Source organism: Coptis chinensis, chromosome 8 (genome assembly GCF_015680905.1).
Source record: "Coptis chinensis isolate HL-2020 chromosome 8, ASM1568090v1, whole genome shotgun sequence".
Taxonomy (NCBI): Eukaryota; Viridiplantae; Streptophyta; class Magnoliopsida; order Ranunculales; family Ranunculaceae; genus Coptis; species Coptis chinensis.
Window position 1 is genome coordinate 47,178,531 of NC_141463.1, and position 10,648 is coordinate 47,189,178.

Consider the following 10,648-nt stretch of genomic DNA (forward strand, 5'->3'; position numbering starts at 1 on the left):
GAGGAGCCATTCCGTAGGAAGAACTACGACACACCGATTGTTGACACAGGGGTATTTTTGGCCCCATATGAAAAGAGATGTCATAGAATTTGCTAAGAGATGTGACAAATGTCAGAGGTTTGCCAAGCTGATCTTCGCCCTCACGGAACCATTGCATAACGTCTCAAGCCCAAGGCCATTCGCAATGTGGGCAATGGATATAGTGGGATCGTTGCCCATGGCCAGTGGCAAACGGAGATTCATGCTTGTGGCCACTGATTATTTCACGAAATGGGTTGAGGTCGTACCCTTGCAAAAGGTGAAGGAGGCACAAGTAGTCAAGTTCTTATGGGAGAATATTATCTGCAGATTTGGACTATCGTATGCCATCATAGCAGATAATGGAACTCAATTCACAGGAGCGAAGGTGGTTGGTTTCTTGAAGGCTTATAAGGTGAAACAGGGGTTCTCGGCCCCTTACAATCCCGAGGACAACGGACAGGTAGAATCATCCAACAAAACTATTATGAACAACCTTAAGAGGAAGTTGGAAGACAGGAAGGGTGCGTGGGTAGATGAGTTGAATCATGTACTTTGGGCCTATCGGACCACACCTCGGACGTCCACCCAGGAGACCACATTTTCGTTAACTTACAGCATGGAGTCCGTGATCCCTTTTGAGATGGTGGCAGCTACTACACGAACAAAGGCTGTGGAGGATGGATCAAACTGGAGAATATTGGCAGCGGACCTGAATCTGGCAGAGGAGAGAAGAGACACAGCCTGTATAAAGTTATAGGAGTATCACCGCCGATTGCAAAGACAATACAACAAGAGGGTCAAACCGCGGCAATTCCAAGTAGGTGACCTTGTGCTCCGGCGAGTGACTCCTAGTACCAGGAAGGAGACAGATGGAAAGTTGGGTCCAAATTGGGAGGGACCTTATACTATGGTAGATATGGGAGGAGCAGGCATCTACAAATTGCGGACACAGGAAGGCAAAGTGATAAAGAAGCCCTGGAATGTGAGGATGTTAAAAAGATTTCACACTTGAATGTAATGAAGATCTAGAGCAAGAGTTTGAGGATGTATGTAAATATATAATACAACGACACTTTTGAGAAAAGAATGTCATGCGTAAGGGCAGCAGTCCAAAATGAACATGGGGCATGGAATTTAAGCACAGAGAGAGACAGCGGAGGGGATGAGCCCTTCGCTGACACAATGGCGGAATCGAGCTAGGGCAAGATGAGTTTCCCCTACTTGTCTCACAAGACTAGAGAGACCACGGAGGGGATGAGCCCTTCGTTGGTATTAGGCCAGAGGTGAGTTTAGGGCAAGATGAGTTGCCCCTACTCGCTTCAAAAGGCCATGGAGCCCGCGGAGTGGGATGAGCCCTTTGCGGATGAGAGGCATGCACTACACCTGGGGCATGGAAATCAAGCATTAAGAGAAACCACGGAGGGGATGAGCCCTCCGCAGTTACAAGGCCAAAGTTGAGTCTGAGGGCAAGACAAGTTGCCCCTACCCACTTCCTGAGAATGTGGAGCCCGCGGAGTGGGACGAGCCCTCCGTGGATGAAAGACATACACTACACATGGGGCAAAGAGAGAGACCTATGAAAAGGACAGCGGAGGGGATGAGCCCTTCACTGACATAAGACCAAAAAGAGGGGATGAGACCTTCATTGACACGAGGCCAAAGTTGGACCTAGGGGAAGCTGAGTTGCCCCAGCAGACATCCTTAGATTACAGAGCTCGTGGAGTGGGATGAGCCCTCCACAGACAAAATATGTAAATGACACATGGGCAATGAGGAATGCCTAGGTAGGATGCACCGCCTAACAAAGAGAGGGCAAGAGCCTAATTATAGTTGCTACGATGGATAGGGGATGATGCTTCACAATTCAAACGAGCAGATAAATTCATGAGATACAAGGCAATATTCACACTGAGCAAAATCAAACATCATGGTCATTAACAAAATGGTAGCAAAGAAAAAGGACAATCGCAAGACAAAGAGCGAAACAAATAACAGAGTGTGATGGGGTGACATTGTTTTCATACAGTAAGTTTCTAAAGCATTTCTAAAGCGGGTTCAGCAACAGGAGCCTCTTCGGTAGTTCCATCAATGGGGGCCGTGATGGGATCAGCATCGGATGGAGCCTTGGTAGATTCATCTGTAGCAACGGGTGTCCCATCAGGGTCCGCTGCCTGGAGGGTGGGTTCTTCGGTCACAGGGGTTTCAGGAGGGACCTCGGAGGCAGGCGTTTCTTCCATGGCGATCTCTCGAGATTCAGTCACTAGGATAGCAGGTTGCTCAGGGAGAAGCCTTCCTTCCTGAATAAGTCGCACATGCTCCTCCTGAATTTTCTTGGCCACCTCTTGTCAGCCAGTAGTTTGAAGCGGTCGCGGAGTATAACCATGTCTGCGTCATGCTACTTTACTAGCTCGGCGGTAGCATCCAGATGCTGCTGATTAAGGGCATCCAAGGCCTCACGGTGTTGTTGAGAGAGGGTATCCAGATTGAGCTGGTGGTGCTGAAGAAGCTCTTCCCTTTAAATATTCAAACGTTCGTTGACAGAGTCCATATATCACTGATGGGATGATTCCGCGGACCTAAGTTCATCCTGAACCCAGAGTTTGGCCAGCTTGGTAGCTTTTAGATCAGACTGGAGGCCGGCATAGGCATCTTTTAGACCAGTAGGGCCGTTGAGTTCTTTCTCCAGGGAGGCCACCTTGGTTTTGGCACTGAATAGGGCATCCAATGTCCAGGCTCACCTAGAATCAAAGAAGAGTAGATAAAAAAAAGAGAGAGAAAGAGAGGGATACCCTTTCCCAGTTGGTGTATAGCAACGTGCGGTGCTGGTCAAACGAACCCCCGTCCGCATAGGCTATATCCTTCGGCAGATGAGCATTATAGAATACAGAGGAGGCAACGACGGCATTGTCCAGGGCTGAATCCGCTATAGACACTCGATGGTTGCGCACATTGAAAATGGGATAGAAATCCTCTACAGCTACCAGTTCAGATGTCGGAGCGGTGGGCGGTACTGGTTATTTGCCAGCCCGAGAGGGTGCAACCTGATGAGGGGGTGAAGAGGTAGGAGTTGGTTCTTCAGATGCAGATGTTTGCGACAGGGGCGGGCTCTTCAGAGGTAGTAGTCCACTGCCTCTTGGAGAGGGGCTGGTCAACAGAAGCCCGCACTTCATGGGAGGGAACTTCCGTCACCTCATCTTCATCAGACTCACTGTCGAACAGTTTTTGCTTACGCACATCCATATCGTCGGGAGGAGAAGAGGGGGAAGTGTACTGATCGTCCCAAGTTGCAATAGAGCGGTAGGAAGGAATGTCGTCTAGAGTCAGAGATAGGGTGCGATCGGGAGATTCAAGAGAAGCGGGGGAACACAAGGAAGTGTCGTGAGGATGACGGCGGGAGGAACGTGTGTGAGACCTTTTGTTGGGAGGAGGGGAAGCTCGAGGTCGTCGTTCTTTGGGAGGAGGAGGTCTAAAAAATGGAGCGGGGAACCCGCTGAAGTTGTGGGGAGGGGGAAATGTAAGTAGAGGAGTAGCAGTAGTTGGATGGATACCCAGGCGGTCGGCTTGTGCAGGACCGAGTTCGCGAAGCCTTTGGAATATGGGACAAGTGATGCCCGAATAGATTCGAGACTTGGAATCTGATCGCCAACCTGCAAAACAAAGAGGAGACATGGATTAGCGACATAAGAGCAGCATGCCGAAAGGGAGAGGAAGAGATAAGACACTCACCGCGTTTTATGAAGGCGAAGTGGGTGAGTTAGATCGGAAGGAATGTCTACAGAAAGAAATCGACCTGACACATATAACGGGTAGTGGTGCCACACCTTGTCAGAGGTGGTGACGTGGAGTACAAAAGGTTGTTTCCGAGGGCTTACACAAAAGGATTGGTACCCGATACTGACGTCTTTGGTACTGGTTTTTATATAATATTGGGAATAGATGTCGCGGCTGGTAATTTTAGGTTTGCCGGTTTTGTTGTACGAGTTAGCGGCATATTGAATCCTCCAAAAATTCCCTATACCCTGGCAAGAGAGAATGTTGAAGTGATTACACACCTCAACGTCGAGAAGAGTGAGAGGAAGTCATAGACCGGCGATAATCTGTCCTATAGTAACTACAAGATACCCTAGTCTCTGGAGAACCAGATGAGGATAATGGGTGACAGACGGCACGTGCTCCAGCACTATATCGGCCGGAATGTCGTAGGCAGTCCTAATTGCGGTCAAATTAGGTATACGGCATCTAGAAGGGGGTGGCAGTAAAGTGGTTTGACGGCCGGAGGTGGAGGGAACCGCAGCAGGGGCGGGAGCGGGCAGAGAAGCCACGCGGTCTAACGAGGAAGACGAAGAGCCACTAGTTTCGGAGCCCGACATGGAGTAGGATGATGAACAGATGCAAAATATAGAATCCACAAAAACACTGAACCAACAAAAGAGAGAAAGAACGAAAATAAAAACTTACCAAAGGGAGAAGATGAAACCAAAGAGTACGCTGGAGGGGTGAGGGAGTCACCAAGGAAACGGAGACGACTAATGCAGATGGTAGAAGCGAAAAAAAAAAAAAAAAAAAAAAAAAAAAAAAAGGTAAGGAGGCTGAGCAGAGAAAACCGAAGGAGCAAGGGAAGTTGAAGTGAGAAGAAAGAGTGGGGAAGAAGTTTAAATAGAGGAGGGACAGAAGCATAATTATGGGAGATTGAGAAAATCGAAGAGTCGAGAAGACAATCCAGCCAGAGTGAGACACGTGGAGACGCAAAGTTCGAGGGGCGGCTGAAAACGCGCGTGATGAGTGTAGTCCCATCACATGCGAATCGAGGAAAGGTGACATGAGCAGGGGAAAGAGAATAAAAATGAAAATTCTTGACCTCGGATCCATTACCAGGACCGCGGAGTCGAGAAGGGGAATTTGTAGTGGCATAGTGCTGAAAGTTGGACTAAGTCAGCAGCAGAGGATAGGAGGCAACATAAGGAAAGGAAAAGAGGAGTACGGGATCAGTACCGCGGAACCCTAGACCACGATGTGGCATATGTACGGTAGCTAGGAGATCCATGAGATGAGGAGACAGGTGGACGGCTAAGGGGATGAGGAGGGGAGATATAAAAAGAAGAAGAGGGGAAGAGAAAAAATGAGGCCGCTAAAAGAAAGTAGGGAGAAACAGTAAAAAAGGAAAAAGAGACAGATCTTAGAGAGGAGATTTTTAGGGTTCATACACCTATCAACCACTAGGACGAGGACTGAACTTACTACGTACTTTGTAATACCAAGATATAGGTACAACCTCTCTCCCTATTCTGGCTGGGATAACAAAGGCGCCTTGCCCAAATAGCCCTTCAGTTCCTGAAACGCTTCCTCGCATTCAGTCGTCTAAACGAAGTTCGAGGTACTCCTTAATAATTGATAAAGTGGCCTACATTTGTCTGAGGACCTCGAAATGAACCTGTTCAATGCTACGACTCTTCCCGCTAATCGCTGCACCTCTTTAATATTCTGAGGAGAGGGCATCTCTATTAGCGATCGTATTTGTTCGGGATTGGTTTCTATCCCCCGACGAGTAACAATGTACCCCAGAAACTTCCCTGTGGTCACCCCAAATGTGCACTTCTCTGGGTTGAACTTTAAATTATGTGTCCACAGTATGCTAAATGTCTCCCTTAGGCCCTCCAAGTGTTCTTCCTCTGACATGCTCTTTTCCACCATGTCATCTATATATATTTCAATTCCCTTTCAGATCTTATTCTCGAACATTTTCTCTCCCAACCGCTGGAAAGTGGCCCTGACATTCTTCAAACCGAACAGCATCCTCGTATAACAATATGTACCCCCTTCCACTACGAAGGGCGTCTTCTCCTGTTCCGGTCCGTACATCGCGACCTGATTATACCCCATCGACGCGTCCATGAACGAGAATATTTTAAACCCCACCGTTCAGTCCACTAACTCATCCACTCGTGGTATGGGGTAACTGTCTTTAGGACACTCTGAGTTAACATCTGTAAAATCGATGCACATATGTACCTTTCCATTCTTTTTCGGTATCACGATGATGTTAGACAACCAGTCCGTGAATTCCACTTCTCGTATTATTCCAGCTCCTTTCAACCTTGCTACCTCTTCGTGAATTCCCTCAGCATACTTCGACCTAATGTTTCGCATCTTTTGTCTCATATGCTTAGCATCTTCCCTCATGTGCAAACGGTGACATGCGAAACCTGGGTCTAATCCAGTGATATCCTCAATTACCCAAGCAAAGGCATCCTTATTTTCGGACAAGAACTGTACCAGCTTACTCTTCCACTCATCAGGTAAACTGGACCCTACTAACGTAAACTTCTCTTCCTCTCCCGTCCCCAAATTCACTATTTTGATCTCATCGAGGGTCTTTGGTCCCACCAATGACTCCGCCTCCCCCTCCACAGAGGCACAATGTAATTTCTATGCTTGCCTCTTCCTTGGGTTTGAGGTTTCTCCTTCTACCCCTCAGACCAACCTCTTTACTGTCCCCTGATGACTATTCTTCGCCGTCACCTAATCGCCACGAACCTCATACATCCCGGTTATAATTGGAAATCGGATCACTTGGTAGTAAGTGGATGGTACTGTCTTCATCTCGTGAATCCACCGCCTCCCTAGAATGGCATTATACTGCGAATCAGCATCCATCACCTTGAATCAAGAGAACACTGTCACCGGTCCCATTATCACAGGGAGTTGGAGCTCTCCTAAAGGCTCAGTCATGCTTCCATTGAACCCGTATAAATTTGTCTGCGAGGGTCTTAATTGTTTCTTGTCTATCTTCATCTCCTCCATTGTCCCTCTGAACAACAAATCCACGGCACTGCCGTAGTCAATTAGTACCATTTTCACCATGTAATTACCCATCGCCACCGTGATTACCAATGCGTCCTCGTACGGGGAGTTGACCGCCTTGAGGTCCACATCAGTAAACAGTATGGTCCCCCTTCCATTCGCGGACCATGGAGTTGGCCGCGAATGTCCTGATGCCTCGTTGACTTGCTGGATGCTCGCGGTTCGTCTTATCTTATCTCGGTGGGCGTTATGACTCAAAACCTCTACACAGAAAATCACGTTGATCGTTCCCAGTATCCTTCCCTAATTTGGTACCTGCTCCGCTTTCTCATTCCCCGTTGTAAACTCCTTCAGCAATCCCTTCCCTATCATCCTATGTATTAGCCACTTCAGCGCGTAGCAATCATTCGTCTCATGGTTCTGTATTTGATGGTAGGCACAATAAGGCTTGCCTTGCATTTCCACTGGCTTGTTTCGCGGCCCTTCATACCCCTGCAAATTCTGAATCAGCGGCAATATCTCACTCAGCAGCCTGTTCAACGGTGTTTGTTCCACTTCACAGTAAGGTTTCCTCTCCCTGTTCTCCCTCCTGACTTCTTCTCTGCCCCTTTCGGGCCGCGATGAGTACCCACGATACCCACTGCTTTCCCTGTCTGATGCCTCATATCTCCTGTGATCCTCACTTCTTTCTAATGACAATACTGCCTTCCCCGGCCTTTTCATCTCTTTCTGCATAGTGTCATCATACCTTATATATTTCTCAATCCTCGGGTATAGATCCTGTAATGTCGCGATCTTGTTCTTGGCTACGGACTCATGTACCCTTGTTCCCGGGCGTAACCCTCGTTCAAACGCTATCACCACGGTTCTTTCGTTTAAGTTCTCCACCTTCAATGTCTCTACCTTGAATCTGCACAAGAAATCTCTCACTGACTCTGCGGATCTCTGTCTTACATTGAACAAAGCCGCAATATCTATTACCCGCCTTTTCTAATGTATGAAGTGGTCTATGAAAGCTTGCTCTAACTCTTGAAAGTTGTTTATACTCTTCGACGGCAACCAGTAATACCAATCAGACCCCCCCTTTTAAGTTTGCGGGGAACATCATGCATCGCAGCCCATCATACTGAGGTTCTTGCCATAATGGCATCTGCTGTAGAAAGTGGTGGATGTGATCCACTGGATCTCCCTTCCCATCATACCTCTCAAATTTGGGCTGGTTGAACCGCTTTGAAACCTCGGACTTCCAAATTGCGTCAGCCAACGGATTGCGGTTTAGCCCCGCCACCACTTGGTTCGCCGCTCCACATACGCCCTTGGCTTGCTCCAGATTCACCTTCAGGTCACTAGCAATCATTTCCCTAACTTGCTCCTTCGTGAGTCCAGCCACCGCATTATCTGCTAGGTTCGACCTCCCCTCTTCCTCTTTCTCCGACAACTCTCTCTCAGATTCCTCTATGGTCTCCTTCTCCCTCCGAAGCACGTCATTCTCTTCCCTCAATCTCGCTATTTCCTCATGCAACAGCCTTGTTCCCTCTAAAACCGATGATGTGGTCTCTTCCCCGCCTTGTTATCCCATGTCACTCCTCAGTGACTCTCCCTCCTCTGTAACCACCACCTTTCTCGGTCTTCCTACTCCTCTCTTCACCCTTGTTGACATTTCTCTAGTTATTTTGATCTGTCCCCACAGACAACGCCAAATATTGGAGCTCTTGGGTACCTCTCTCTATCCCTAGCCCTAGCCTCTCTAGTTTTTCCTTTTTTCCTCCTCTTTTTCTCTCTCTCACTATTCTCTTTATACCCCTTGTCTTTCATCGTAGTCGTCCACCTGTCATCTCATCCCTTGCTCACTCCTCTTCCACATGTAGGGTTTCTACCGCACACCTACGAGACCGCGGACCGATACCATACTCCCGAGTTCTCCGACTATCATGCTTTGGGCCCATCCTACGATTGATCCTCTACACCCCGGCTTCCACTACTGCAGCTTGAATCGGGCCCATATTACCTCTGACCCTTTATGTCGCAAACCCTACCACCACAGCCCCCATTGAAGGGCCAACAGATAGTGGTCAAACGTCCTCCCGTTTGCTAGTTCTTTCTGATATATTTTATCGTCTCAGATGCTTGTGGTGGTATTGTTGGTATTGTTTTTGGATTCACTAGTTTGGATGAAAATAGGAGAAAGCACGAAAGAAGAAGCACAATGGAATAAGTCATAAGAAAATTGGTTGTGCGTATATTTTCTTCCTATAATTTTGAAATCAATGTTTTTAAAGATCACACAAACACCAAATAACACTCTTAATTTACAGAGTTCACTCACAATTTGCAGGTACTCTAATACTTCTCAAAGAAATATGGGATATATACCCAATTACCAAGGATGTTTGTGAACAAGTTGGTTTCCAAGAAGATCCTCAATCACTCTTCGTGCTGCCTTTGCAGAAGTAGCAGGGAGTTTTCCAAGCATCGGTTTTTTGAGTATGCGTATTCCATGGAGCTGCTTCTAAACATCAAGCACTTGCTTAATATATCGACTGATTCTCGCAATGCAAACTGAGAATAATGGTCATCTATTCTCAGACTATGTAGAAGACATGGTCCTATCTATGAAGTGTATAAAGTCTATATTTGTGTTGTGGCCGATGCAATTTGGAAGGAGCGAAATGCACAGAGGTTCCAAAATCAGTCCAAACCAGTGGCAGTGGTTTTTCGCAAGTTGTGTAGGGACTTTAAGGCTTATATGCAGACGATTCTACCTGAGTTGACTGATTCTTCTGACATGAGGACACTGCTCTCATCCATTGGCTTGCAGATTCGTCTGAACACACCAGTTCAAAAGCAAACAGCTTGGAATAAGCCTGAGGCAAGCAAGGCAAAATTAAATGCAGATGGTTCAGTGGCACCTAAAGGGTCCGGGCATGGTGTAATTATTCAAGATGAGGAAGGTGGTGTGATTGCTGGATTGAATGGGAGTGGAGGCCTAGAGTCTGTTATTTATCAAGAGCTTAAGGCCATAGAAGTCGGGTTGATACTTTGTGAAAACATGTTGATCAAGCAAGTACAAGTCGAATCAGATTCTAAGAGAGCCATCCAGGCTATTAATAAGCTTGAAAAACCTCTCTGGTTTTGCGAGGACCTTGTTCAGGCCATACAAAATATTGTGAGTGCGTTTGAGTATGTGTCCTTCACCCATGTATACAAGGAATGTAATAGGGAGCTGATTACCTTGCGGGTCTTTGTGAAAAATTGTAATTTTTGTAATTTCTCAACTCCTCTACTAGACCATTGACTGTAATAGTGGAGGAAGATGCCTATGAGGTCTGCCTAACCCTAGCTTATTTTGGAAAAAAAAAAGTTGGTTTCCAAAATTAACTAATTTAGTTATTAGTTTCCAATCTAATTTAGGAAACCAAAAACCCTGAGCTAATGAACCATACTCCCATGCTAGATAACAAGTCCATACTTAACATGCTTTTCTTATTGCTAATACCTATCTCACAATCTTCTTGAGAAACCCTTTCTTAAATGGTCATGCTGTTGTTGAATGTTGATTTCTCTTGGTGGCTCACATTATCGAAAAAAAGAAATAAAAAGAATGGAAACGGTCTCGTAGGTAATCAAATGACAGTATAGGCGGAGTTCTAATGGTAGTAGCATTGCTGCGGAAAGAAAAGGAAAATGAAAAACTGCACTAGTTGTCGAAACGTAGGAACTTCATGCAACACTTCTTTTATCTAGACAACCTCAAACTAACCCTTCTTCGTGTGATCAGAGTTGCACGTATTAAGTATACTGATCTTTCTCCCCAAAGGTTTTGGAT

At 46.6% G+C, this 10,648-nt stretch overlaps 1 long non-coding RNA gene across 1 annotated transcript; it reads left to right on the top strand.

Annotated features, from left to right (window-relative positions):
- The first annotated feature begins 8,874 nt into the window (after positions 1–8,874).
- Positions 8,875–10,200, top strand: LOC147481702 (uncharacterized). Its single transcript, XR_015205785.1, has 2 exons — positions 8,875–9,055; positions 9,158–10,200. It is a non-coding gene; the product is annotated as an uncharacterized LOC147481702 (long non-coding RNA).
- Positions 10,201–10,648: the final 448 nt, after the last annotated feature.